This window comes from Hyperoodon ampullatus (genome assembly GCF_949752795.1).
Source record: "Hyperoodon ampullatus genome assembly, chromosome: X".
Taxonomy (NCBI): Eukaryota; Metazoa; Chordata; class Mammalia; order Artiodactyla; family Ziphiidae; genus Hyperoodon; species Hyperoodon ampullatus.
Window position 1 is genome coordinate 70,083,536 of NC_136913.1, and position 25,540 is coordinate 70,109,075.

Consider the following 25,540-nt stretch of genomic DNA (forward strand, 5'->3'; position numbering starts at 1 on the left):
ATTAAGACTGTTATCCTTAACCACTAAGCCCTACCTTCTTTTGAGAATTTTTTATGGGAAAAGCATTGGGTTAGGTAATCTACTTTTAGACTTTAAAATTTATCACAGTATAAATAAAAATATTTAAGGTTAAGAGTAATTTTTTATTTTATTTAGAGAAAACCACACTTATTAGACTTGCTGTGTTGGGAGATATGGAACAGTTAAACAGTCATTCTTCATAATTGAGTTTTAATTAAAGGAATAGAAAACTGAGCTGTGTGATAGTCAGCAAAGCCAGTCACAGACATCTTCTAGAAGTGCATGATAAATTTGAGCAGGCTAGTACAATGGAGGCAAGGGACAGAGGGGAAATAGAAAAGTGCTCAACGGTAAATGAATGTATTCCCATGGGTTATGAACACCATATAGAAATAATTACAATTGAGAGCATGTGGAGTGGTGGGTTTTAAAAGCCAGCGTAGAGAAAAGGAGAAGTGCAAAAGGTAATCAAGCATGCAGAAAGTGCATCCATAGGTTACAATACATCAAATTGAGAGACCAATGCCAATGATAGTTTAATGAAGTTTAAGGGAGGCACTAAGAGTGATTTTAAACACAAAGGTAAGGAATGGAAAGATAGTTCACAGGAGGCTGAGATTAAATAATAGAAAGTTTTTCAGGGCCTGAGTATCCACATCAAGTAGTAGAGGAAGAAGACTGATTCAAGAGACTAGGGGCAAAATGGAATTGGTTTCTTTTTCAATATTAAAAGAAGAAAAGAAAGTGAAGAAGGAGGAGAGAAAATCTATGATATTTCCTTACTCAAAAAGAAAGACAACATTTTGTGTGTGTGTGTTATTATCTCATTTATTTCCTTTTATACAACCATCAATATCTATTTTTAACATCTTTATTGGAGTATAATTGCTTTACAATGTTGTGTCAGTTTCCGCTCCACAACAAAGCGAATCAGCTACACACACACACACATCCCCACATCATTGTATGCGTATACTACATTTTGTTTATCCATTCATCCATCAATGTACATTTGGGTTGTCTCTACCTTTTGGTTATTATTAATAATATTGTCATGAACATTAGTGTACAAATATCTGTTCAAGTCCCTGTTTTCAATTCCTTTGTATATAAACCTAGGAGTGGAATTGCTAGGTCATATAATAGTTCTGTTTAAACTACTGAGAAAGTGTCAAACTGTTTTCCGCAATGGCTGTACCATTTTAGATTCCCACCAGCAAAACACAAGAGCTCCAATGACTGCACATCCATGCCAAAAATATGTTCCAATTTATTGATTATATACATCATAGTAGGTGTGAATTGTTATTTTATTGTGGTTTTGATTTGCACTTCCCTCATGACTAATGATATTGAGCACATTTTCATGCATTTAATAGCTCTTTGTGTATCTTCTTTGGACAAATACCTAATGAAATATTTTGCCCATTTTGAATTATATTGTTTTGTTGTTGTTGAGTTGTAGGACTTATTTATACATTCTGGATATTAATCCCTTCCAGATATATAATTTGCAATCTTTTCCCCATTCTGTGGGTTACCTTTTCATTCTGTTGATTGTGTCCCCAGATGAACAAAAGTATAATTTCAATGAAGTCTAATTTATGTATTTTTGTCTTCTTTTTCCTATACTTTTGATGTCATATCCAAAAAATTGTCAAATCCAATGTTATGAAAATTTTTCCTATGTTTTCTTCTAAGATTTTTATTGTTTTAGCTCTTAAGTTTAGGTCATTGATCCATTCTGTGTTGATTCTTATATATGATATAAGATAAGGGTCCAATTTTATTCTTAAGCATGAGATATTCAGTTTCCCAACACCATGTTTTACAAAGATATTCCTTTTCTCATTGAATGGTCTTGGAACCCTTCTTGAAAATCAATTGACCATATATGTGAAAGTTTATTTCTGGGCTCTCTATTTTAGTTATGAGTCCTGTATGGGGATGTGAGTACATTTAAAAGAGCTTCTACCCTTAAGGAACTTATAATTTCATTTGATGGTTAAAACTTATTTGCATATAAATATTTCAATATAGCATAAATGAAGGAGCATAGAAAATGGGAGCCACAGTGAACTAAAGGAGGAAATTTTGACAAGGATGATAAGAAATTAGAAGAGAAGGCCAGGATTAACCAGACCTTTACAAATACAAAGAAGTAGCCAAGGCTGAGAAAAGGAGAGAAGGCTGCTCAGGAATATGGAGAATGAGAATTAGAGCAAGAAGATTCATAGCAGCTTTTTGTTATGGGAAATAAGGAAATAGTCTCTGTAGTCAACTTAGAGTGAATAGTATGTTCTATTTCAGTCAAGGTATATAGAGGGTTAAAGAAAACTCACGCTTTTGCTCCCTGCAAATGAGTAACCTACCTTCTTCCAATCTACAAACTGCTTAATTTTTTTGGTTTGCATAGATATATCTTTTTTTAAGTCCTCCATTAACAATTACCAATCCTTTTCATAATGATCTCCCTAGATGCCCACTTCCTACAGGTGAAGGTATTTCAGAGCGTTTTACAGTTCTCCCTGTAGCCACAAATGGAAGAAAGACATTTCTTGGAGCTTGGTATTTTGAATGGTCTATCTTTGTCAGATTTGGTTTATAAGAGCTGTGAAGGAGAAAATGTCAATGGTTTCAAGTGTTCAAAATAAATAAATCATATACATGGATAAAACAGTTTCTTAATATTACAAAAAATATCTTTACTGAGAGGATATTTTGCTTCTGTAACCTGCAGATTTGAACAAAGGGATTTTAAATTTTATTGTTGATGTTAAGTCTTGCCACAGAAACCTTTTCATTTTAATTATTCCCATAGTGTCTAATGATGCGACTTTAACAGAAAGTAAACACAGTAATGCTTACCGACATATAAACATTGGGTGATTTCTTGGAACTCATACTAATTTGGGGAAAAATCATTACCTTTTGTTAATTCTCTGATACTCTAATTTGGAGACAAATGACATATTGAATTACAGCATAAAAAGAAATGTAACATCTTAACCAGTAAAACTATTTGGAAATGTTTATCAATATCTCCTATTTCCAGTCTTAACTATTTCAATAAAACATTTAGCTTTATGTTAACCTTGTGAGAAAGAGAATAGCCATATTTTCTTTGCCTTCGAAAATCAGTTAAGGGTTGATGGAATAGGTTAGAAAACCTTACAGAAATAAACTGAAACAACATTAGGCACATCTTATGAAAACCATAGCCAATAAACTAGCCAATTTTTAGATTTTTTCCTACCAAGTGGGAGCAAAAGACTATAATACTTTTAATAGCTTATTTTCAATAAATAAAAAAATTAGATGTCAGAGATGGCAGTGAATCAGGTGACTATGTAAACACCCCAGATAAAAAAGCATAATTTTTTGAGTGATAATCATGAGGGTGCTAAAACTTAAAAAAAAGAAACCAACTTTGAAAAAGCAAATGAGTTTTATATTGACATTGTCTAGTTAAAGTCCAGTTGCACCCCTACAGGAATTCACCTTTTAGTGAGTTTTTACATTTGAAGGGAATGGCAGGTGTGAAAAGTCCCTGCCCCTCTAATGTAGGCAATAAAGAACCACAGCTGCTGGAGTGGCCAGTCTCAGCCACAGAAGTCTTTTTTTTCTCTGTGTCTTGCCGATACACTCATTGTCAGAATGGCAAAGACCCAGCAATAGGGGTTAATCGACATCAAAGCCAGGTGTTCTGTTCACAAATATACATGATGCAAGGTGAGTTTTTTTTTTAACTTTATATTTTATACTGGAGTATAGTTGATTAACAATGTTGTGTTAGTTTCAGGTGTACAGCAAAGTGACAGCTATACATATACATGTATCTATTATTTTTCAAATTCTTTTCCCATTTAGGTTGGTACATTATACTGAGCAGAGTTCCCTGTACTGTACAGTAGGTCCTTTTTAGTTATTCATTTTAAATAAAGCAGTGTGTATGATGCAAGGTTTTGAGTGTCCCCAGCCCAATACTTGGTGAAAATATATGGAAACCTTTATTCGCCATCATATAGCAAGAGGTAGGAATATTAGAAGTGAGGTCTAAAACGGGGGGGTGTTCCATAAAAATAATTTTATGACCTGAGGAGTAGGGATTTTATCTTCATTAATTATACAAAGAGGCACCCTTTTCCTGCAAAGCCTCAATTTCTTTTGCAGGAAAAGAACATTTAAAGGGTAGTGGTCTGATCCATCTCTCACACATTTTAGACCTATAATAGCAGCCTCCAAGCTTTGCCTTACTGGAACCAGCAACCACAGAGACTATTGGGTGTGTTAGAATTGCTATATATAGCTCATGTCATTTACGTGTGTTTTGTTTGTCAATTTCTTTCAAATAGTGGATGGACAGTTGCCTTTTGCCAAAATAACCAAGCATAATGTTTTCTCTGCCTATCACATGATGGAGTGACACAAAAACATTTTTCCATCTTTTTTTTTGGTGTTGTTTTCTGCTAAGGTCAATACAGAAAAATAAATAAGTAAAATGGAGAGTGATAGTGTCCCATAAGGGAAGAAACCAAGTAACTTGAGCCCCTGATTTTCTTCCAGATGCCATAACCACTGTTGCTACCTAAGATTGACCCTGGCTCCCTGGCCAGCAGGGCTAGAGACCTGAGGTGTCAAGTCAGAGGAATGTATTTATAGTCTTACTAACTGGGTCACCTGAGACTGATCTGAAGGGATCATTTTTAGAATAGAGCCAGGAAAACCCTAGGAAAGGCTAAGTTTTATGGACTGAATGTGTGTTTCTCCTAAATAAAATTCATACACTGAAATACTAATTCCAATGTAATGATATTAAAGGGTGAGACATTCAGGAGGTGATTAAGTCATGAAAGTGAAGCCCTCATGAATAGAATTATTGCCCTTATAAAAGAGACCAGAGAGCTCTCTTGCCACTTCTGCCATGTGAGGACACAGCAAGAAGGTGGCTTTCTATGAAGCAGGACAGGGGCATTCACCAGACACTGACTCTGCCAGCACTTTGATCTTGGATTTCTCAGCCTCCAAAACTATAAGAAATTAATGTTTGTTGTTTAAGCCACCCAGTCTATGGTATTTTTATTACAGCAGCCTGAAGGGAACAGCACAAGTAAAAAGCATGAAGAGGTCTTTAGCAGGCTATGAAGAGAACAGCAGCAGATATCATAGCTTCGGTGGCAGGTTTCACCTATATATGTTAGAATGAGGGATGTGTAGGACAAACTTTACCCCTCTAACTAAGAAGCTGCCAGGAAATAGGTGACCACTGTATTGCAGTAACAATTGTTTATTGTTTAAACATGGTTCTCTCCTCGTTTTATTATTTTCCATCACCATTCCCAGGCTTCTGACCCCAGAGAGACAGATGCTTTTTTCTTTTTGGGAGAGTGAAATAAGGGAGTATAGAAAACTGAGTTGTTTTTTTTAATCTTTAATAATGTTATAGGTCCTACTTGAAAAATGGGTTTTATCTTCCAAGGCTTCTAGTCAGGGCTAGTCTCATATAAGCAGCTACATAAAAGTTCTGAATGGTGAAAGATCAGAAAGACTCTCTAGCCTCAAAATACAGGCTGAAACTGTATGAGAGATGTGTAATGCCACTCTAGAGATTATTTATTTATCTGATTATTTCATAGGATTGTCATTTTATTTCTGCTAAATAGAAACATTGAAAACAAAAACAACAAAAAAGATATACCGTCACAAGTTTTATGCCAAATAAAATCAACGCCAAATAGCAGGAAAGGGAAACACTCAATATAAATCAATAAATTAAGTGTAAGTATAAAACAGGAAAAATCCCACTGCATGATCTTTATTTTTCTCATTTACCTTTCACTTTCTTATAAGACTAGTAAAAACTTAATCACAGATCAACACTGGTCCATGGAAAAATGTATTTCTCATTTCTCTCTCTCTCATAATATATATATATATTATATGTGTGTGTGTGTGTTTGCATGTAGACATGTTCATATATATGCTTATATTTGTACTTATATATACATATATATCTATATATGCATATAAAATGGAAATATTTCCCATAATTTACAAATACATATGTGAGTTAGTATAAATGATCTAGACTTCGTACTGATGAATCATTTATTTATGCAATCATGGTCTGGGATTGAAACAATGTCTTCTAATATTCTAAATATGAATGAAAGTGTAGATAGATAGTTGGAATAAAATAGAGTGATATATATTAGAAATGAAGCAAGATGCACTATAAAAATCTATTTTCTCTGTCTCTTATTGTTGTGCTGGGCTTGACTGGGCTGAAGAACTTGCAGAATTTGGGATATTTATATTTTGATTTTAAAACGAATCATATTTAGTATAGAAATTTTGCAAAATGTAGAAAAGCCTCAAATGGGAAAAAGAACTCATAATTCTACCACCCTGAGATGACCACTTAAAAGTTTTGGTATATTTCTATTTTCTTCAAATCTATTTAGCATAGTATTGTACATACTGTGCATACTATATTAGTTCTTATTTTTATCAGTTAGTACTTATTTTTTATTTTTTAAATATAAACATGTATATGTTTAATTAATAAAATCATTAATATTATATTAACTTATTTATAGATTATTTATTTATATATTAAAATAAAAATATTTTATTATATGGATGTACTATAATTTACTTTAATAAATTTTCATTGCTAGAAAAATAACTTGCTTATGATCTTTTGTTATTATAAATACTGCTGCATTGAATAGCTTTGTGGTTAAAGTTTGATTATATTTGTTATTATTTTCTTAGGCTTGATTTCCCAAAGTGAAATTACTTCAATTGAAAACTATAAACATTGTTTAGTCCCTTAGTAAATGTTGCCAATTTGTCTTAAAATGGTTTTAGCTTATCTTAACTTCATACAGAGCTAAAGAAGGCTGTATCTGAGCAGAAGAGCTCAGAAACATTGTAATGTTTCTTGGGCACGTCTCCCATTTCTATAGAAAGCCAGACTATTAGAATCTATATGTTTGTCACAGAGATGAGTAATTTCATAAGAGGAACTTAGACTCCCTCTTTATATAAAGGATACAGTTGTAATGAAAGTTTCTTACTGTAAAGTACTTCCAAACATGCATGAAGGATAGCTTTCTACTCCATGTGGTGAACAGTTGTATTTACTGGTGAGGTTCAGTTGCATTTCAGTAACAGTTTTCCCCTTCGTTCACCTGTACAGTTGTTTTTGATGCTGAACAGCAGACATATGTAGTAGTTGTTCTGATCATTTGCATGCTTTGTGACTAAAAAGAAATGATAGTGATGTTTAAAATATCAGAACTGTACATCTGATGATGAGTGCTATCCTTCAAATAATTTAAATTGGCAGATTACACATATAATCCAATTATGCTATCAATACTCTGAAAATTGGTGGAAATCCTATATTTGAAAGGCTTTCAGAGCCATGTCAAAACTCCATGTTCTAATATTCAAATACCTTTGTAAACTATTTTTAATTCATCTATCTAAACTTAGTTTCTATAAGCTAGGTTATGACAAACAATACCAAAATCTCAATGGCTGAAACTAACAAAAGTATATTACAAAATCTAATGTGGTCTTGGACATCTTTTCAGGATAACTCTACTCCCTGTGATGGCTTAGTTATATAAGATGCTTTGGTTTTGTGGCACCACTTTCTCATTACTAAGCTTCAGGGTTTAAATCAGCAGGGGAAGAGAGTTAGAAATGTATGCCTGCTTGTAAATATTTCTGCCTGCAAATAACTCATTGCCCTTATCTCATCTTTCACTAGCTGTACCTAAGTTCTAGGATGCAAAGAGATTCAATACTCCCATGTAACCATAAAGAAAGAACTGGAAGTATTGGTAAGCACTAGTATTTTCTACCATAGCTTATCTCCTGCTCCTTTCCTACACATAAGACATACATAACTTTCAATGAAGACATTTTTGGTATTTACAGTGTAATTTTTAATTTGGCAAGACTGTTGCATGCATTGTAGAATGTCCCCAATTCTGAGACAATCAAAATTGCTCAGATTCATTTCTAATCATCACAGCAGTACTGCCATGCTTGAGGTCCATTAATCTGGACCATTCTTAATCATTAACATATACACCATCTTTTTCTTTCTGTATGCTTTTCTCATATTTAAAATTCCTGCCTTTTCATGTCCACCTATAAAAATACCACCAGTCTTCAATACTTCAACTTAAATGTTATATTTTACAGGTTCTTACTTATTATCTTCAGCTAGAAATTCTCTCTTCTCCTTCGGAATTCATCTTCAAAAACTTAATATGTCATACCTTATATTATTCTTATTAGAATCAACTTTGTAGAGTAGAAGGAACAAAAATTTTGAAGCCGGAAGGCCTGGATCTGAATTCTGGCTCTATTGTTTACTGTGTGACTGCAGGCAAGTTATATAACCTCTCTGGACTTTTTTTCCCCCCTCATTTATGAAAAAAGGGACAAAATAATTATCTTAGTTTGTTCAGACTGTTATGATAAAAGGCCACAGACTAGGTAGCTTATAAACTACAGAAGTTTATTTCTCACAGATCTGGAGGCTGGAATGCCAACATCAAGTCATCTGATGATTCAGTGTCTAGTGAGGATCTATTTTCTGACTCACAGATGGTGCTTTCTTGCTGTGTCCTCACAAGGCAGAAGGGACAGGGATCGCTCTGGAGAGTTTTTATAAAGCACTAATTTCATTCATGAGAGTTCCAGGCTCATGACTAAAGCATCTCCTAAAGGCCTCACTTGCTGGCACCATCACCTTTGAGGGTTAGGATTTCAAAACATTAATATTGGAGTGACACAAATATTCAGACCATAGCAATTATATATTTATATAATTTTTGTGAATTAAATAACATATAGAGACCCAAAAAACCTGGTTGGTACAAAGGAAACACTCAGGAAATGGTACTTGGATTTCATCTTTTAGTCTTACTCCATAGATTGTGACCCCAAAAGAGAAGCTCATAGAATAGGGAGTTAGAAGCAATTTGACCTCAGTTATATCTTATTTCTCTTACTTATCTCTAAATTTTTTACTTCATCCATTTACAACTATGGCAACACATTACAGTCACTTGAGGTTATTAAAAATTCTTCTGTCAATAACTTGGCTGCACCTCAGACTAATAAGTCATCATTTATAGGAGTGAGACTCAGTATTTTTAAAGCTTTCCAAGTAATTTAATTGCATAGCCAGAGTTAAGAACTCTCTATATTATCTAGAACAGAGTTTTTCATACATAACAAATACTCAGTAAATACATGATTAATGAAACTAGTTTTAATCACACTGATATGCTAGCCATGTCACTGTAATTTAAAATTTTGTTAGCCTAAAGTAATATTAGCCAATTTATTCAGTATTGTAGTAACCTATTTTTTTTCTTTTTTTACATCTTTATTGGAGTATAATTGCTTTAAAATGATACATTAGTTTCTGCTTTATAACAAAGTGAATCAGCTATATATATATATATACATATATCACAATATCTCCTCCCTCTTGCATCACCCTCCCAACCTCCCTCTCCCACACCACTAGGTGGTCACAAAGCACCGAGATGATCTCCTACTGCTATGCGTCTGCTTTCCATTACATATCTATTTTACATTTGGTAGTATATATAAGTCCATGCCACCCAATCAATTCGTCCCAGCTTACCCTTCCACTTCCCCGTGTCCTCAAGTCCATTCTCAACATCTGTGTCTTTATTCCTGTCCTTCCCCTAGGTTTTTCAGAATCATTCTTTATTATTTTTTTTAGATTCCATATATATATATGTTAGCATACTGTATTTATTTATTTCTCTTTCTAACTTACTTCACACTGCATGACAGACTCTAGGTCCATCCACCTCACTACAAATAACTCAATTTCATCTCTTTTTATGGTTGAGTTATATTCCATTGTATAAATGTGTCACATCCTCTTTATCTATTCATCTGTCGATGGACACTCAGGATACTTCCATGTCCTGGCTATTGTAAATAGAGCTGCAATGGACATTATGGTACATGACTATTTTTGAATTGTGGTTTACTCAGAGTATATGCCCAGTAGTGGGATTGCTGAGTCATACAGTAGTTTTCTTTTTAGTTTTTTAAGGAACCTCCATACTGTTCTCGATAGTGGCTCTATCAATTTACATTCCCACCAACAGTGCAAGAGGTTTCCCTTTTCTTCACACCCTCTCTGGCATTTATTGTTTGTAGAAGTTTTGATGACGGCCATTCTGACTGGTGTGAAGTGACACATCATTGTACTTTTGATTAACATTTCTCTAATGATTACTGATGTTGAGCATCCTTTCATGTGATTGTTGGCAATCTATATCTTCTTTGGATAGATGTCTATTTAGGTCTCCTGCTCATTTTTGGACTGGGTTGTTTGTTTTCTTGATATTGAGCTTCATGTGCTGCTTGTAAATTTTGGAGTTTAATACTTTCACAGCGGCTTCATTTGCAAATATTTTCTCCCATTCTGAGGGTTGTCTTTTCATCTTGTTTGTGGTTTCCTTTGCTGTGCAAAAGCTTTGAAGTTTCATTAGGTCCCATGTGTTTATTTTTGTTTTTATTTCCATTTCTCTGGGAGGTGGGTCAAAAAGGATCTTGCTGTGATTTATGTCATAGAGTGTTCTGTCTATGTTTTCCTCTAAGAGTTTAATAGTTTCTGGCCTTATATTTAGGTCTTTTATCCATTTTGAGCTTATTTTTGTGTATGGTGTTAGGGAGTGTTCTAATCTCATACTTTTACATGTCCCTGTCCAGTTTTCCCGGCACCACTTATTGAAGAGGCTGTCATTTCTCCACTATATATTCCTGCCTCCTTTATCAAAACGAAGGTGATATGTCATTGGGTTTATCTCTGCGATTTCTATCTTGTTCCATTGATCTATATTTCTGTTTTTGTGCCAGTACCATACTGTCTTGATTACTGTAGCTTTGTAGTATAGCCTAAAGTCAGGGAGCTTGATTCCTCCAGCTCTGTTTTTTGTTCTCAAGATTGCTTTGGCTATTCGCGGTCTTTTGTGTTGCCATAAAAATTGTGATTTTTTTTTTTTGTTCTAGTTCTGTGAAACATGCCAGTGGTAGTTTGATAGGGATTGCATTGAATCTGTAGATTGCTTTGGGTAGTATAGTCATTTTCACAATGTTGATTCTTTCAATCCAAAAACATAGTATATCTCTCCATCTATTTGTATCATCTTTAATTTCTTTCTTCAGTGTCTTATACTTTTCTGCATACAGGTCTTTTATCTCCTTAGGTAGTTTTATTCTTAGGTATTTTATTCCTTCTGTTGCAATGATAAATGGGAGAGTTTCTTAATTTCTCTTTCAATTATTTCATCATTAGTGTATAGGAATACAAGACAGTTCTGTGCATTAATTTTGTATCCTGTTACTTTAAAAAAATCATTGCTTAGCTCTAGTAGTTTTGTGGTAGCATCTATAGGATTCTCTATGTATAGTCATGTCCTCTGCAAACAGTGACAGATTTACTTCTTTTCTGATTTGGATTACTTTTATTACTTTTCCTTCTCTAATCACTGTGGCTAAAACTTCCAAAACTATTTTGAATAATAGTGGTGTGAGTGGGCAACATTGTCTTGTTCCTGATCTTAGAGGAAATGTTTCAGTTGTTCACCATTGATAACGATGTTGTATGTGGGTCTGTCATATATGGCCTTTATTATGTTGAGTTAGGTTCCCTCTATGCCTACTTTCTTGGTGGCTTTTACCATAAATGTGTATTGAATTTTTGAAAGCCTTTTCTACATCTTTTGAGATGATCATATGTTTTTTTTCCTTCAATTTGTTAATATGTTTTATCACACTAATTGATTTGCGTATATTTAAGAATCCTTGCATGCCTGGGATAAACCTCATTTTATCATGATGTATGATCGTTTTACTGTGCTGTTGGATTCTGTTTGCTAGTATTTTTTGGTGGATTTTTGCATCTCTATTCATCAATGATATTGGCCTATAGTTTTCTTTCTTTGTGACATCCTTGTCTGGTTTTGGTATCAGGGTGATGGTGCCCTCGTAGTTTGAGTTTGGGATTGTTCTTCTCTCTGCTGTATTTTGGAAGAGTTTGAGAAAGTATGCATTAGCTCTTCTCTAAATATTTGATAGAATTTACCTGTGAAGCCATATGGTCCTAAGATTTTGTTTGTTACTAGATTTTTAATCACAGTTTCAATTTCAGTGTTTGTGATTTTTTTGTTTATATTTTATATTTCATTTCTTCCTGGTTCAGTCATGGAAGGTTGTGGTTTTCTAAGAATTTATCCAGTTCTTCCAGCTTGCCCATTTTACTGGCAGACAGTTGCTTGTAGTAATCTCTCATGATCCTTTTTATTTCTGCAGGGTCAGTTGTTACTTCTCCTTTTTCATTTCTAATCCTATTGATTTGAGTCTTCTCCCTTTTATCTTGATGAGTCTGGCTGACAGTTTATCAAATTTGTTTATCTTCACAAAGAACAAGCTTTTAGTTTTATTGATCTTTGTTATTGGTTCCTTCATTTCTTTTTCATTTATTTCTGATCTCATGTTTATGATTTTTTTACTTCTGCTAACTTTGTGATTTTTTGTTCTTCTTTCTCTAAACGCTTTATGTGTAAGTTTAGGTTGTTTATCTGAGATGTTTCTTGTTTACTGATGTAGGTTTGTATTACCATAAACTTCCCTCTTAGAAATGCTTTTGCTGAATCCCATAGGTTTTGGGTCATCATGTTTCTTTGCCATTTGTTTCTAGGTATTTTTCAATTTCCTCCTTGATTTCTTCAGTGATCTCTTGGTTATTAAGTAGTGTATTGTTTAGCCTCCATGTGTTTGTATTTTTTACAGATTTTCTCATGTAGTTGAAATCTAGTCTCATAGCATTGTGGTCGGAAAAGATACTTGATACAATTTCGATTCTCTTTAATTTACCAAGGTTGGATTTGTGACCCAGCATATGATCTATCCTGGAGACTATTCCATGAGCACTTGAGAAGAAAGTGTATTCTGTTGTTTTTGGATGGAATGCCCTATAAATATCAATTAAGTCCATCTTCTTTAATGTATCTTTTTAACCTTGTGTTTTCTTATATTTTTCATTTTGTATGATCTGTCCATTGGTGAAAGTGGGGTGTTAACATCCCCTACTATGATTGTGTTACTTTTGATTTCCCTTTTTATGGCTATTTGCTTATGCCTTATTTATTGATTTGCTCCTATATTGGCTGCATAAATAGTTACAATTGTTATATCTTCTTCTTGGATTGATCCCTTGAGCATTATGTAGTGTCCTTCTTTGGCTCTTGTAATAGTCTTTATTTTAAAGTTTATTGTTTCCTTATATGAGAATTGCTCCTCCAGGTTTCTTTTGATTTCCATTTGCATGGAATATCTATTTCCACCCCCTCAATTTCAGTCTTTAAGTATCCCTAGGTCTGACGTGGGTGTCTTGCAGACAGCATATATATGGATCTTCTCTTTGTATCCATTCAGCCAGTCTATGTCTTTTGGTGGGAGCATTTAATCCATTTATATTTAAGGTAATTATCAATATGTATGTTCCTATTACCATTTTCTTAATTGTTTTGAGTTTGTTATGGTAGGTCTTTTCCTTCTCTTGTGTTTCCTGCCTAGAGAAGTTCCTTTAGCATTTGTTGTAAAGCTGATTTGGTGGTGCTGAATTCTCTTAAATTTGCTTGTCTGTAAAGCTTTTAATTTCTCTGTCAAATCTGAATGAGTTCCTTCCTGGGTAGAGTAATCGTGGTTTTAGGTTTTGCCCTTTCATCACTTTAAAACTGTCTTGCCACTCCCTTCTGGCTTGTAGATTTTCTGCTGAAAGTTCTGCTGTTAACCTTACAGGGATTCCCTTGTATGTTGTTTGTTGTTTTCCCTTGCTGCTTTTAATATTTTTTCTTTGTATTTAACTTTTGATAGTTTGATTAATATGTGTCTTGGCGTTTTTCTCCTTGGATTTATCCTATGTGGGACTCTCTGCATTTCCTGGACTTGATTGACCATTTACTTTCCCATGATAGGGAAATTTTCAACTATAGTCTCTTGAAATAATTTCCCAGTCCAAGTTTTTTTTAACTCTTCTTCTTCTGTGACACCTATAATTCTAATGTTGGTGTGTTTAATGTTGTAACAGAGGTCTCTAAGACTGTCCCCCATTCTTTTCATTCTTTTTTCTTTATTCTGCTCTGCAGTAGTTATTTTCACTATTTTATATTCCAGGTCACTTATCGGTTCTTCTGCCTCAGTTAGTCTGCTATTGATTCTTTTTAGAGAATTTTTAATTTCATTTATTATGTTTTTCATCATTCATTTTTGCTCTTTAGTTCTTCTATGTCCTTGTTAAACGTTTCTTTTATTTTCTCCATTTTATTTCCAAGATTTTGGATCCCCTTTACTATCATTACTCTGAATTCTTTTTCAGCTAGACTGCCTCTTTCCTCTTCATTTGTTTGGTCTTTTGGGTTTTTGCCTTGCTCCTTCATCTGCTGTGTGTTTCTGTGTCTTCTCACTTGCTTAGCTTACTGTGTTTGGGGTCTCCTTTTCACAGGTTGCCTGTTTGTAATTCCCTTTGTTTGGTGGCTGCCCCCAGTAGCTAATATTTGTCTATTGGGTTGTGTAGGCTTCCTGGTGGATGGGATTGGTCACCTGTGTTCTGGTGGATGAGGCTGAATCTTGTCTTTCTGTTGGGGAGGACTGTGTCTGGTGATTTGTTTGGGGGTTACTGTGACCTTATTATGATTTTAATCAGTCTCTCTGCTAATGGGTGGGGTTGTGTTCCTGTCTTGATAGTTGTTTGGTATAAGGTGCTCAGCACTGTAGCTTGCTGGTTGTTGAGTGGAGCTGGGTCTTAGCATTGAGATGGAGATCTCTGGGAGAGCTTTCTCCTTTGATATTATGTGGAGCTGGGAGGACTCTGGTGTAACAATGTCCTGAACTCTGCTCTTCTACCTCAGAGGCACTGGCCTGACACCCAGCCAGAGCAGCATGACCCTGTCAGCCACACGGCTCAGAAGCAAAAGGAGAAAGAAAGAAAGAAAGAAAGAAAGAAAGAAAGAAAGAAAAATAAATAAAAGAAATAATGTTTTTTAAATTAAAAATATTAAAAATATTATTTTTTTAAAAAAAATTTAAAACTAATATTAAAAAAATAAACTTTTTTAAACATCTTTATTGGAGTATAATTGCTTTACAATAGTGTGTTAGTTTCTGCTTTATAACAAAGTGAATCAGTTATACATATACATATGTTCCCATATCTCTTCACTCTTGCATCTCCCTCCATCCCACCCTCCCTATCCCACCCCTCTAGGTCGTCACAAGGCACCGAGCTGATCTCCCTGTGCTATGTGGCTGCTTCCCACTAGCTATCTATTTTACGTTTGTTAAGAAAGGAAGAAGAGAGCAGCCAAACCAAAAAACAAATCCACCAATTATTATAAGTGTTAAAAACAATATTAAAGAAATAACAGACAGACTGAACCATAGGATAAATGGTAAATGCAAAGCTAAACAAACAAAATCACACAAAGAAGCATATACATACACACTCACAAAAAGAGAAAAAGGTAAAAAAAAAATATATACCTTTTCAGAATTCTGAGGTCTTCTGCCAGCGTTCAGTAGGTGTTTTGTAGTGGCTGTTCCAGATGTAGATGTAGTTCTGATATATCTCTGGGGAGGAAGGTGATCTCCACGTCTTACTCCTCCTCCATCTTGAAGGTCTTTTCCTGTAGTAACCTTCTTTATATTTTGAGGGTAATTTAATTAAAAATGAAGTTCATCCTCAAAAGATTATTATTTGTCACCACTAAGAATATTGAAAATAATGTTACTCACTCCCAGAGGTGTTTTTCAAAGGGGAGGAATGTGTAAAACATTTCTGAGCAATGGCAGCCTTATTAGATCTCTGTGAATAGCTTCCCAAATAAGTTAATCTGGGTGCATAGACAAGTTTTAATTTATATGTTTATATACGACATTTTGAGTAATGAAGACTTTCATGTTGATTGAGTATTTTACTCATTTTAAACCCAAGGATTTGGGCTTCCCTGGTGGTGTAGTGGTTAAGAATCCGCCTGCCAATACAGGAGACACAGGTTCAAGCCCTTATCTGGGAAGATACCACATGCTGCAGAACATCTAATACCGTGAGCCACAACTACTGATCCTGTGGTCTAGATCCGGTGAGCCACAACTACTGAGCCCATGTGCCACAACTACTGAAGCCCATGCACCTAGAACCCATGCTCCACAACAAGAGAAGCCACCAAAATTAGAAGCCCACACACCACAATTAAGGGTAGCCCCAGCTTTCTGCAACTAGACAAAAGCCCACACATAACAACGAAGACCCAACTCAGCCAAAAATAAAAAATAAATAAATAAAACTTTTTTTAAAAAAAGAAGTCTATCGTGTCTTTTCTATGACACTTACAAATAGTAATGTATATTTGTTTTCTGCAGTTATTTTCTCCTTCCAAGGCTTCTCCAATATATATTTCCCAAAAACCTGAGAAATGGGTGAAAGATACCTGGATTATAAAATATGAATTGGGATCATGAGCAAGAAATCATTTAATTTTTCACTTATATCATGTTCTATCTCTAAACACTATTCAATTATGTCACTATATATATACACAAGTTAATGCATTACAATTTTCATGAATTACTTTCAATCAATTAAAAGTATTAGCATAGTGGTAGCTGTTATTTTTTAGGGCTTTAAAAATTCATAGCAGGTAGGGAGAGTGGGGTGGGAGGGAGATGCACGATGGAGGACATATGGGGATATATGGATATGTATAGCTGATTCACTTTGTTATAAAGCAGGAACTAACACACCATTGTAAAGCAATTATACTCCAATAAAGATGTTAAAAAATGCATAGCAGTAAATTCACAAGACACAATTAACATTTTAATATCTGACAATATTGTAGAGAGAAGGTATTTGAGGCAGTGAGTATAGTACTTATATAAAGTGTTTATTTTAATGTTATATTGAGTTATAATAAGTATATTTGTCTTTACTATATAAAACTTGATCTGATACTAAACAAAATTGAGAATGATTTCTGTTTCTTTACCACAGTTTTTCATTTATTTATTTATTTATTTATTTATTTATTTATTTATTTATTTTATTAGTTTCTGCTTTATAACAAAGTGAATCAGTCATACATATACATCTGTTCCCACATCCCTTCCCTCATGCATCTCCCTCCCTCCCACCCTCCCCATCCCACCCCTCCAGGCGGTCACAAAGCACCGAGCTGATCTCCCTGTGCTCTGCGGCTGCTTCCCACTATCTATCTACCTTACGTTTGGTAGTGTATATATGTCCATGCCTCTCTTTCACTTATTTTAGAAGAACCTTTTCTTGTGATCTTGATTTTGTAAGTTTAATGTTAAGAATGGATTTTCTATCTTATCAGAACCACGTGAAAATAATATGAAATGGAAAAACTAGCTAGGGTATAGATAAGAGGAATGAATAGGATGATAAATCGGTGTTCACTACTATTCAGGCTATAGCTAACATACAGTTTCTTTCTACTCAGTTGTTTATGTCTATTTTTCATCAATTTTTCCTCCCTCCCTCTTAACTTTAAAACTACTGAGAACATAGGCTGACAAGGTATTTAAGTCATCTGTAATGCCAATAATCTATGTAAAATAAATTGTCCTAAATAGCCTAAGGATTTTAATCATTTATCATATTTCTGTAAGTTTTCTTTATTTGCCCACATTTATAATAAACCCTAAGACTTGAGGTTAAAGTCACATTCTCCCCTAGTTGTGTCTAGCTACCTATTATGATCCACTAATTACTACTGAGGGGTTAAAACTTATGACAATCCCAATGTCAGAATGAATTCCTTCTAGCACTTAGCACTTTAACCTTATCTTCAGTTATTATCACAAAGTAATAAATTCCTGTTTTTGGTAGCACAGTTAGACATTAAAGATAGATATCTAATAATATGGCTGTCTGGCATTATTTCGTGCTTTCATCAAGGTATAAATTCACTCTCAGCCTCACAGGTTTTTGGAGAAACTACCAGCTGATTACCAAAACCACTTATTCTTCTTCTGGGCACACAGACTAAGTGTCTCAGCTTCTTTGCAAATTAGATGTAACTATGTGGTGGATTTTTAGTCAATGGAATAAGAGCAGAAGTTGTGCTATTTTCTGGTAAGGTTTATAAGTAGTGAGTACACCTTCCCCACAACTTTCTCTTCTTTAAACTAAATGCAGATGACAATAAAACTTTAGAGGGTGGCGCATTCACAAAATAGAAAAAAAAAATGGGTTAAAAAAACACCACCTGGAGGAGAGTATCCAGCCAGCAAGAAGCTCCCAAATTGAAATGTTAGGAATAGCAAGAAATAAGCCTGTATTTGGGTTTGGTATATTAAACATTTTATTCTACTTGTTACAAAAGTTTAGTTTACCATACAAAATATACAGGCTCAGATACACCTTTTTCTTTCTACGCCCAGAGGTGATAATCTCTTAATGAGTCTCACATGAACCATTTTCAGAAGGGATAGATGTATAGGCCAGAATGCTAATTTTTATATTTGCAATGGGAGATACCTCAATCTAACAGTAAAAAAGAAAATGTATATGACATCAAAGTACTTGGTAGACTGAATGTAGTTATGGGACTAGTTAACAGGAAATCCAAACATGGCAAGAATTGAGACTTACGCAATCTAGATCATAAGATATATTTATGATTTATTATTGATCCACAAAAAAGGAGACATGTCTAGTGATAGAAACCTTATGCCCACCAGCTGCAGTGTATCTCTTCATTGTATTTTACTGAATAAACTAGGCTATGAAGAGAGTAGATCCTAAAAGTCTTCATCACAAGGGAAAACTTTTTCTGTCTTTTCTTCTTTTTTTTTTGTAGCTATATGAAGTGATGGATGTTCACTAAAATTATTGTGGTAATCATTCTGCAATATGTGTCAATCAAGTCATTATGTTGAACACATTAATCTTATATGGTTTTGTATGTCAATTATATCTCAATAAAACTAAAATTAAAAAGCTAATTTAAATTCTTACTCTTTTCTTCTCTTTGTGAAGAATTTGGCAGACCACCTCCAGCTATGATGTATTCTTTCTTCAGAGTACCAAAGCACTGATCAAGTTACAACTTTAGTTACATTTTAGTCCTGAGGAAATAAGACAATCACCATGATTATAGGAGACCAACTATCTCCTAATAACCACAACTACATATTGTCCTGTATGATGAATGATAATAACCTTCTGCAGATGGTTAATATTATTCATTGTATGTTTTACTACTTTTATCTCCAAGGCAGTAATCTTATCTCCAAGTTCATGAGGCAATTATATACTCTTTACCTATCTTAGAACTTTGACACAGAGCACTCTGATCTTAGAAAATCTAGGTTATATGCCAGTAGGGTTTTCCTGAATATAGTAAGAAAGTGACTTATTTACAAAATATTCATTTGTTTTTAAAAATAGAATTAAATGGTTAAAACATCACCATGAAAAGCAAAACCTAAAAGAAAATAAAATGTAAAAAATCTGAACAGTATACCTAAAATCCTGTTTAATTTTGCCTTTTCTAGCTTGCACTCAGCTTTCAGCATCTAAGTGATTAAACATATTGATTGTTCTTACTAAATCATATAATGACTCAGCTAGCTCTTTTTGTAACTTTGTTTTTTAGTTTTTTCTTCATTTATTGAAATCATTTTTTTTTTTTTATTTTCAAGGTAGCCATTCTCTGTTTTTCTACCTCTTTGTCTTTCTTCATGAGCTACTCTTTCTTCTTTGCCTTATTTATGAGTTGCTTCTTCTGGAGCAGACTCCTTTTAGAACAATTTCTTGATTTGCTGTGGAGATCTTTCCTTCTTATTGCCTTTTTTTCTTAGTTGAAGCCCATTCTTGTACTTTGCCTACTGTAGCTCTTCCCAATTTTCCTATCCTCAGCTAACTTTACAAGCAAAATTCAACAGCCAGGCCATTTAAGGGGCCAGACTATCTTGTCACTAAGCTAAAATAGTATAAGAGAGGTAGACCATTAACCAAGCAAGTATACATTAAACATAAGCAGATTTCTTCACAATTTAAATTCTACACACTTCTAGGAAAATATTTGGGATAATCTACTTGGATGAATTCCAAATAGGTGAGGACTTCAAATAAACTGAGACATCAAATATAAAAGTGGAATAAATTTACTGAGTTACCAAATGAAACCAAAGTTAAAAGCAAAAATATTAATTGAATATGTTTGAACTTGGACCAGGCCAATATATTCTCCTACCCTATTGAACCAGGATCAAGCATGAATGCCAAAATATTCCCCAAATTAACATGAACTGATCCAATATTTTACTTGGGTCAGATCCCTAGGAAAAATAACAATAGATTTCCAAATATACACACGACTTATATTTCTTAAGTAGCTCATTCTTGAGGCAACACTTAAAGCATAAAACTTTGGTTTCTCAAATATTAAAGATGAGAATCATCTACTAACTAGAATGTATAGTTGACTTCTTCCTCTTTATAAACTTGTACTCACTAATTATGCCTTGTTTGCTACTATGTTCATGAGATATACAGCTGCAGCTATTTTGTGATATATTTCTTTCCATTTACAGTGTCTTTTTTTTCTTCAACTATATTTGACTTTCAACTTTTTAAATTAACCTTCCCGATTTTATTTGTTAGTCCTGAATTGTTGATTCATGAAAAATAATTAAAAATCATGCCTCAAGATTACTTATCTTTTAGAAAACAACATTTATAAAACAACCAGCTAACTTGCACCCTGAATGCTTAGGTTTTCTGTAATTATAGACATTTCTTTATCCTTTAAACTGTTTGTTAAAATTCATATTTCAGTATGCATTTAATAACATTTGTTTACCAAATTCAAATGCTAGAAAAATCCCTTCCTGTTCACATTCTGATGGAAAATCTTAAGTACTACTCAGCCTGAAAGATGAATGATGTATTTCCTAGCTGTTCATCATGGCCCTTGGTCCAACTGGCATTTTTAACTTAGAGCTCATGAAACAGAAAAAGGAAAAAAAGAAGCAGTATTTTAAGATAGCTCCTTCTCCTAATACCCTGATCCTCCATTTCTTATATGTAAAATGGAAATAATAATAACGCATGCCTCATAGTATTGTTGTGATGATTAAATGAATTAACATGTAAAAAGATTATAAGAGCAACTAGAAGGTAGAAGGTAGTATGAGCTCAAAATATGGTAGGCATCTTATATTTTTAACATTCTTTTTAATAAATGCCCATATGTCACATTGGAAGCTGAAATTAAGGTCAGGTTTTTGTGTCATGTTTAGGATCATACGAGTACATCTACTTCTGTCCCCCAAAAGCCTCACAGATTCATAAAATTCCCATTTAAAAACTAGAAATAAGGTCTCATAAGTGCAGTTTCTCATTAAAATCACAAATACACTCTGACATATTTACTGATTGCATACAGTCTGAAGTCACCAAATAAAGGTAATTGCAAAACAAAATAAATTTAAAATTTAACACATTTAAAATGCATACAGGTATAAATTAAGGATGATGTTAAATAATTTTAATATACAAGTACTATGCATTAATGGTGGCAAATAAATGGTTAATTTTTGATTACTGATTTTTCTAATCAAACTTTTCAATAATGGACATAATTTTGGGGAAGTAAAAATGGATTTATATTCTCAATAAAATGGCACAATACCATTCCATATCATTAGTCTTCTCCTTCCCATATCCCTTATATCCCTTACATTTACACAGATAGCTTAAACCTTAATTATGGAGGCAGTAATGCATATTGATTAAGAGCTCCTGCTCTGGAGACACACTTCCAGAGTTCAAATCCTGATTGTACCACTTATCACATATTTCACTTTCAGCAAATTAATTAGTTTTTTTCAAACTTAATTGCCTCATTTCTGAAACAAGATGACACTAGTAGTGCCTAACTAAAATTATAATGAGAATTTTGTAAAGGTTGACAAATTAATGCATATAAAGAATATAGAAAACACCTTGGAACATAGTAAGAACCCAATAACAGTTAGCAATTAATATTTATATTTCTTCAGAGACATGCACCAAAACAACAGAAGCCACAAAAAAATTATTCTCTGATTTTGCCTAACTGGAATAAATTCTGGAGGAATAACCCTTCTCCTATGTTTTGACACATATTTACATAGTATGTATTCTAATACCAATCAATACTGGCACAATAAAGTTTAAAGAGTGTTGTTTATGTTCAGTTGTTTCTCTGCTGTGTTATTATACATGGTGCATCCAATCAAAGCAGTATAAGTAGCCTCAATTTCCAGAATTTCCCAATAATCTTTTAAAGTTTACATGTAAAATATTTTATATACTTATGAAGAATATTTTTTTCCAACTCCCTCATAAAGCAAAAGAAAAAAAATCATTTTAAAGTTGTACCTGAACACTGAGAAGTTCTAATGTCTTCATTGCAGAGATTTTCTCAATTAGTAGAACATCCACTAGAAGTATGCAGGGGTCAAACTTCACCTCCATTCTACAGAAAAGAAACTTATTCTACAGAAGGACTATATGACTTGCTTAGTGTCAAACACCTAAAACCCATTGGATTTTTCTTTGCCCGGGGAATGAGGAAAAATGAGTCAGTTACCACTTTTATAATGTGGCTTCAACATAACTACTTGCTAAGTTCAAATAAGTAAAGTGTTTTAAGCTCTCTCATGGAAAATTTTGGAACGCTGGAGGATGTGAGAAGACTTTAATAACAGCTACTCTTAAGAATGAACCAAATAAAGAGCAGAGGCCATAAACTGTAGGTGTTCCTCATGAATTCAAAGAGGCTCTCCGAAAATCTACTCTCTATAGTATTCCCAAGAAGTTGGGTTATATAAATATGCAAGTTGATGACAAAGTTTTGTTAAAATTGAGATATAATTCACATAACATAAAATTTACTCTTTTAAACTATATAATTCAGTGTTTTTTTATTGTATTCAAATTCATTTACATTCCAAATTGTCCAACCATCACCAGTACCTAATTCCAGAATATTTCCATCACCCCAGAAGAACCCCCATATACTCAATATCAGTCATTACTCACTTCACATTACCCCTTCCATATTCATCCTATGAGGCCACTATCACCCTTATACCAAAAGCAGACAAAGATACCACACAAAAAAAATTTACAAGCCAAAAACACTCATGAATATAGGCACAAAAATTCTCAACAAAATACTAGCAAACCAAATCCAAGAATATATTAAAAGGATTATACACCATGAACAACTGGGATGTATCTCAGGGCTGCAAGGATTTTTCAATATCAGCAAATCAAACAGTGTGATACACCAAATTAATAAATTGAAGAGAAATAATACAATCATCTCAATAGATGCAGAAAGAGCTTTCAATAAAATTCAACATACAATTATGATAAAAACTCTCCAGGAAATGTGCATAGAGGGAAACTACCTCAACAGAATAAAACCCATATATGAAAAACCCAAAGCTAACACCATACTCAACAGTGAATGGTTGAAAGTGTTTCCTCTAAGATCAGGAAAAAGACAAGTATGTCCATTCTCACCACTTTTATTTGGCACAGTTTTGGAAGTCCTAGCCACAGCAATCAGAGAAGAAAAAGAAATAAAAAGAATCTAAATTGGAAAAGAAGAAGTAAGACTGTCACTGTGTGCAGATGACATGATACTATACATAGAAAATCTTAAAAATGCTACCAGAAACCTACTAGAGCTCATCAATGAATTATGTAAAGTTGCAGGTTACAAAATTAATTCACAGAAATCTGTTTCATTTCTATACACTTACATTAAAAGATCAGAAAAAGAAACTAAGGAAACAATCCCATTTACCATTGCATCAAAAGGAATAAAATAACAAGGAATATATTGATCTAAGGAGGCAAACCACCTGTACCCTGAAAAACATAAGATGCTGATAAAAAAAAAATCAAAGATCACACAAACGGGTGGAAAGATATACCATGTTCTTGGATTGAAAGAAACAATATTGTCAAAATGACTATATTACCCATGACAATCTACAGATTCAATGCAATCCCTACAAATTAGCAGTGGTATTTTTCACAGAACTAGAAAAAAAATTGTAAAATTTGTGTAGAAACACAAAAGACCCTGAATAGCCAAAGCAATCTTGAGAAAGAAAAATTAAGCTGGAGGAATTAGGCTCCCTGACTTCAGACTATACTACAAAGGTACAGTAATCAGAAGCGTATGGTACTGGGACAAAAACATAAATATAGATCAATGGAAAAGGATAGAAAGCCCAGAAATAAACTCATTCACCTGTGGTCAATTAATCTATAATAACAGAGCCAAGAATATACAATGGAGAAAAGAGAGTCTCTTCAATAAGTGATGTCGGGAAAACTGGAAAGCGACACGTAAAATAATGATATTAGAACACTTCCTAACACCATACACAAAAAATAAACTTAAAATGGATTAAAGGCCTAAATCTAAGACCAGACACCATAAAACTTTTAGAGGAACCACAGACAGCACACTCTTTGATATAAATTGCAGCAAGATCTTCTTGGAACCCTCTCCTAGAGTAATGGAAATTAAAACAAAAATAAACAAATGGGACCTAATTAAACTTAAAGCCATAACCAAAACGAAAAGATAACACTCAGAATGGGAGAAAATATTTGCAAACAGTGTAACTCACAAGGGATTAATCTCCAAAATACACAAAGAGCTCATACAGCTAAATATCAAAAAAAAACCAACCTGGGAATTCCCTGGTGGTGCAGTGGTTAAGAATTTGCCTGCCAATGTAGGAGACACGGGTTCAATCCCTGTCCAGGAAGATCCCACATGCTGTGTAGCAAAGTTCATGCACCAAAACTACTGAACCTGTGCTCTAAAGCACATGAGCCACAACTATTGAGCCCACACACTGCAACTGCTGAAGCCTGCACACCTAGAGCCCATGCTCTGCAACAAGAGAAGCCACCTCAATGAGAAGATTGCACACTGCAATGAAGAGTAACCCCAGCTTGCCACAACTAGAGAAAGACTGCAAAGCCCACAACAAAGAAGACCCAATGCAGCCAAACATAAAATAAATAAATTTATTTAAAAAACCCATAAAAGCTAAACAACCCAATTCAAAAATGGGCAGAAGATCTAACCAGACATTTCTCCAAAGAAGACATGCTATGGACAACAGGCACATGAAAACATGCTCATTGTTGCTAATTATTAGAGAATTGCACATCAAAACTTCAATGAGGTACTACCTCACACTTGTCAGAATGGCCATCATGAAAAAGTCTGCAAATAATAAATGCTGGAGAGGGTGTGCAGAAAAAAGAACCCTCCTACACTTTTGGGGGGATTGTAAATTTGTGCAGCCACTATGGAAAACAGTATGGAGT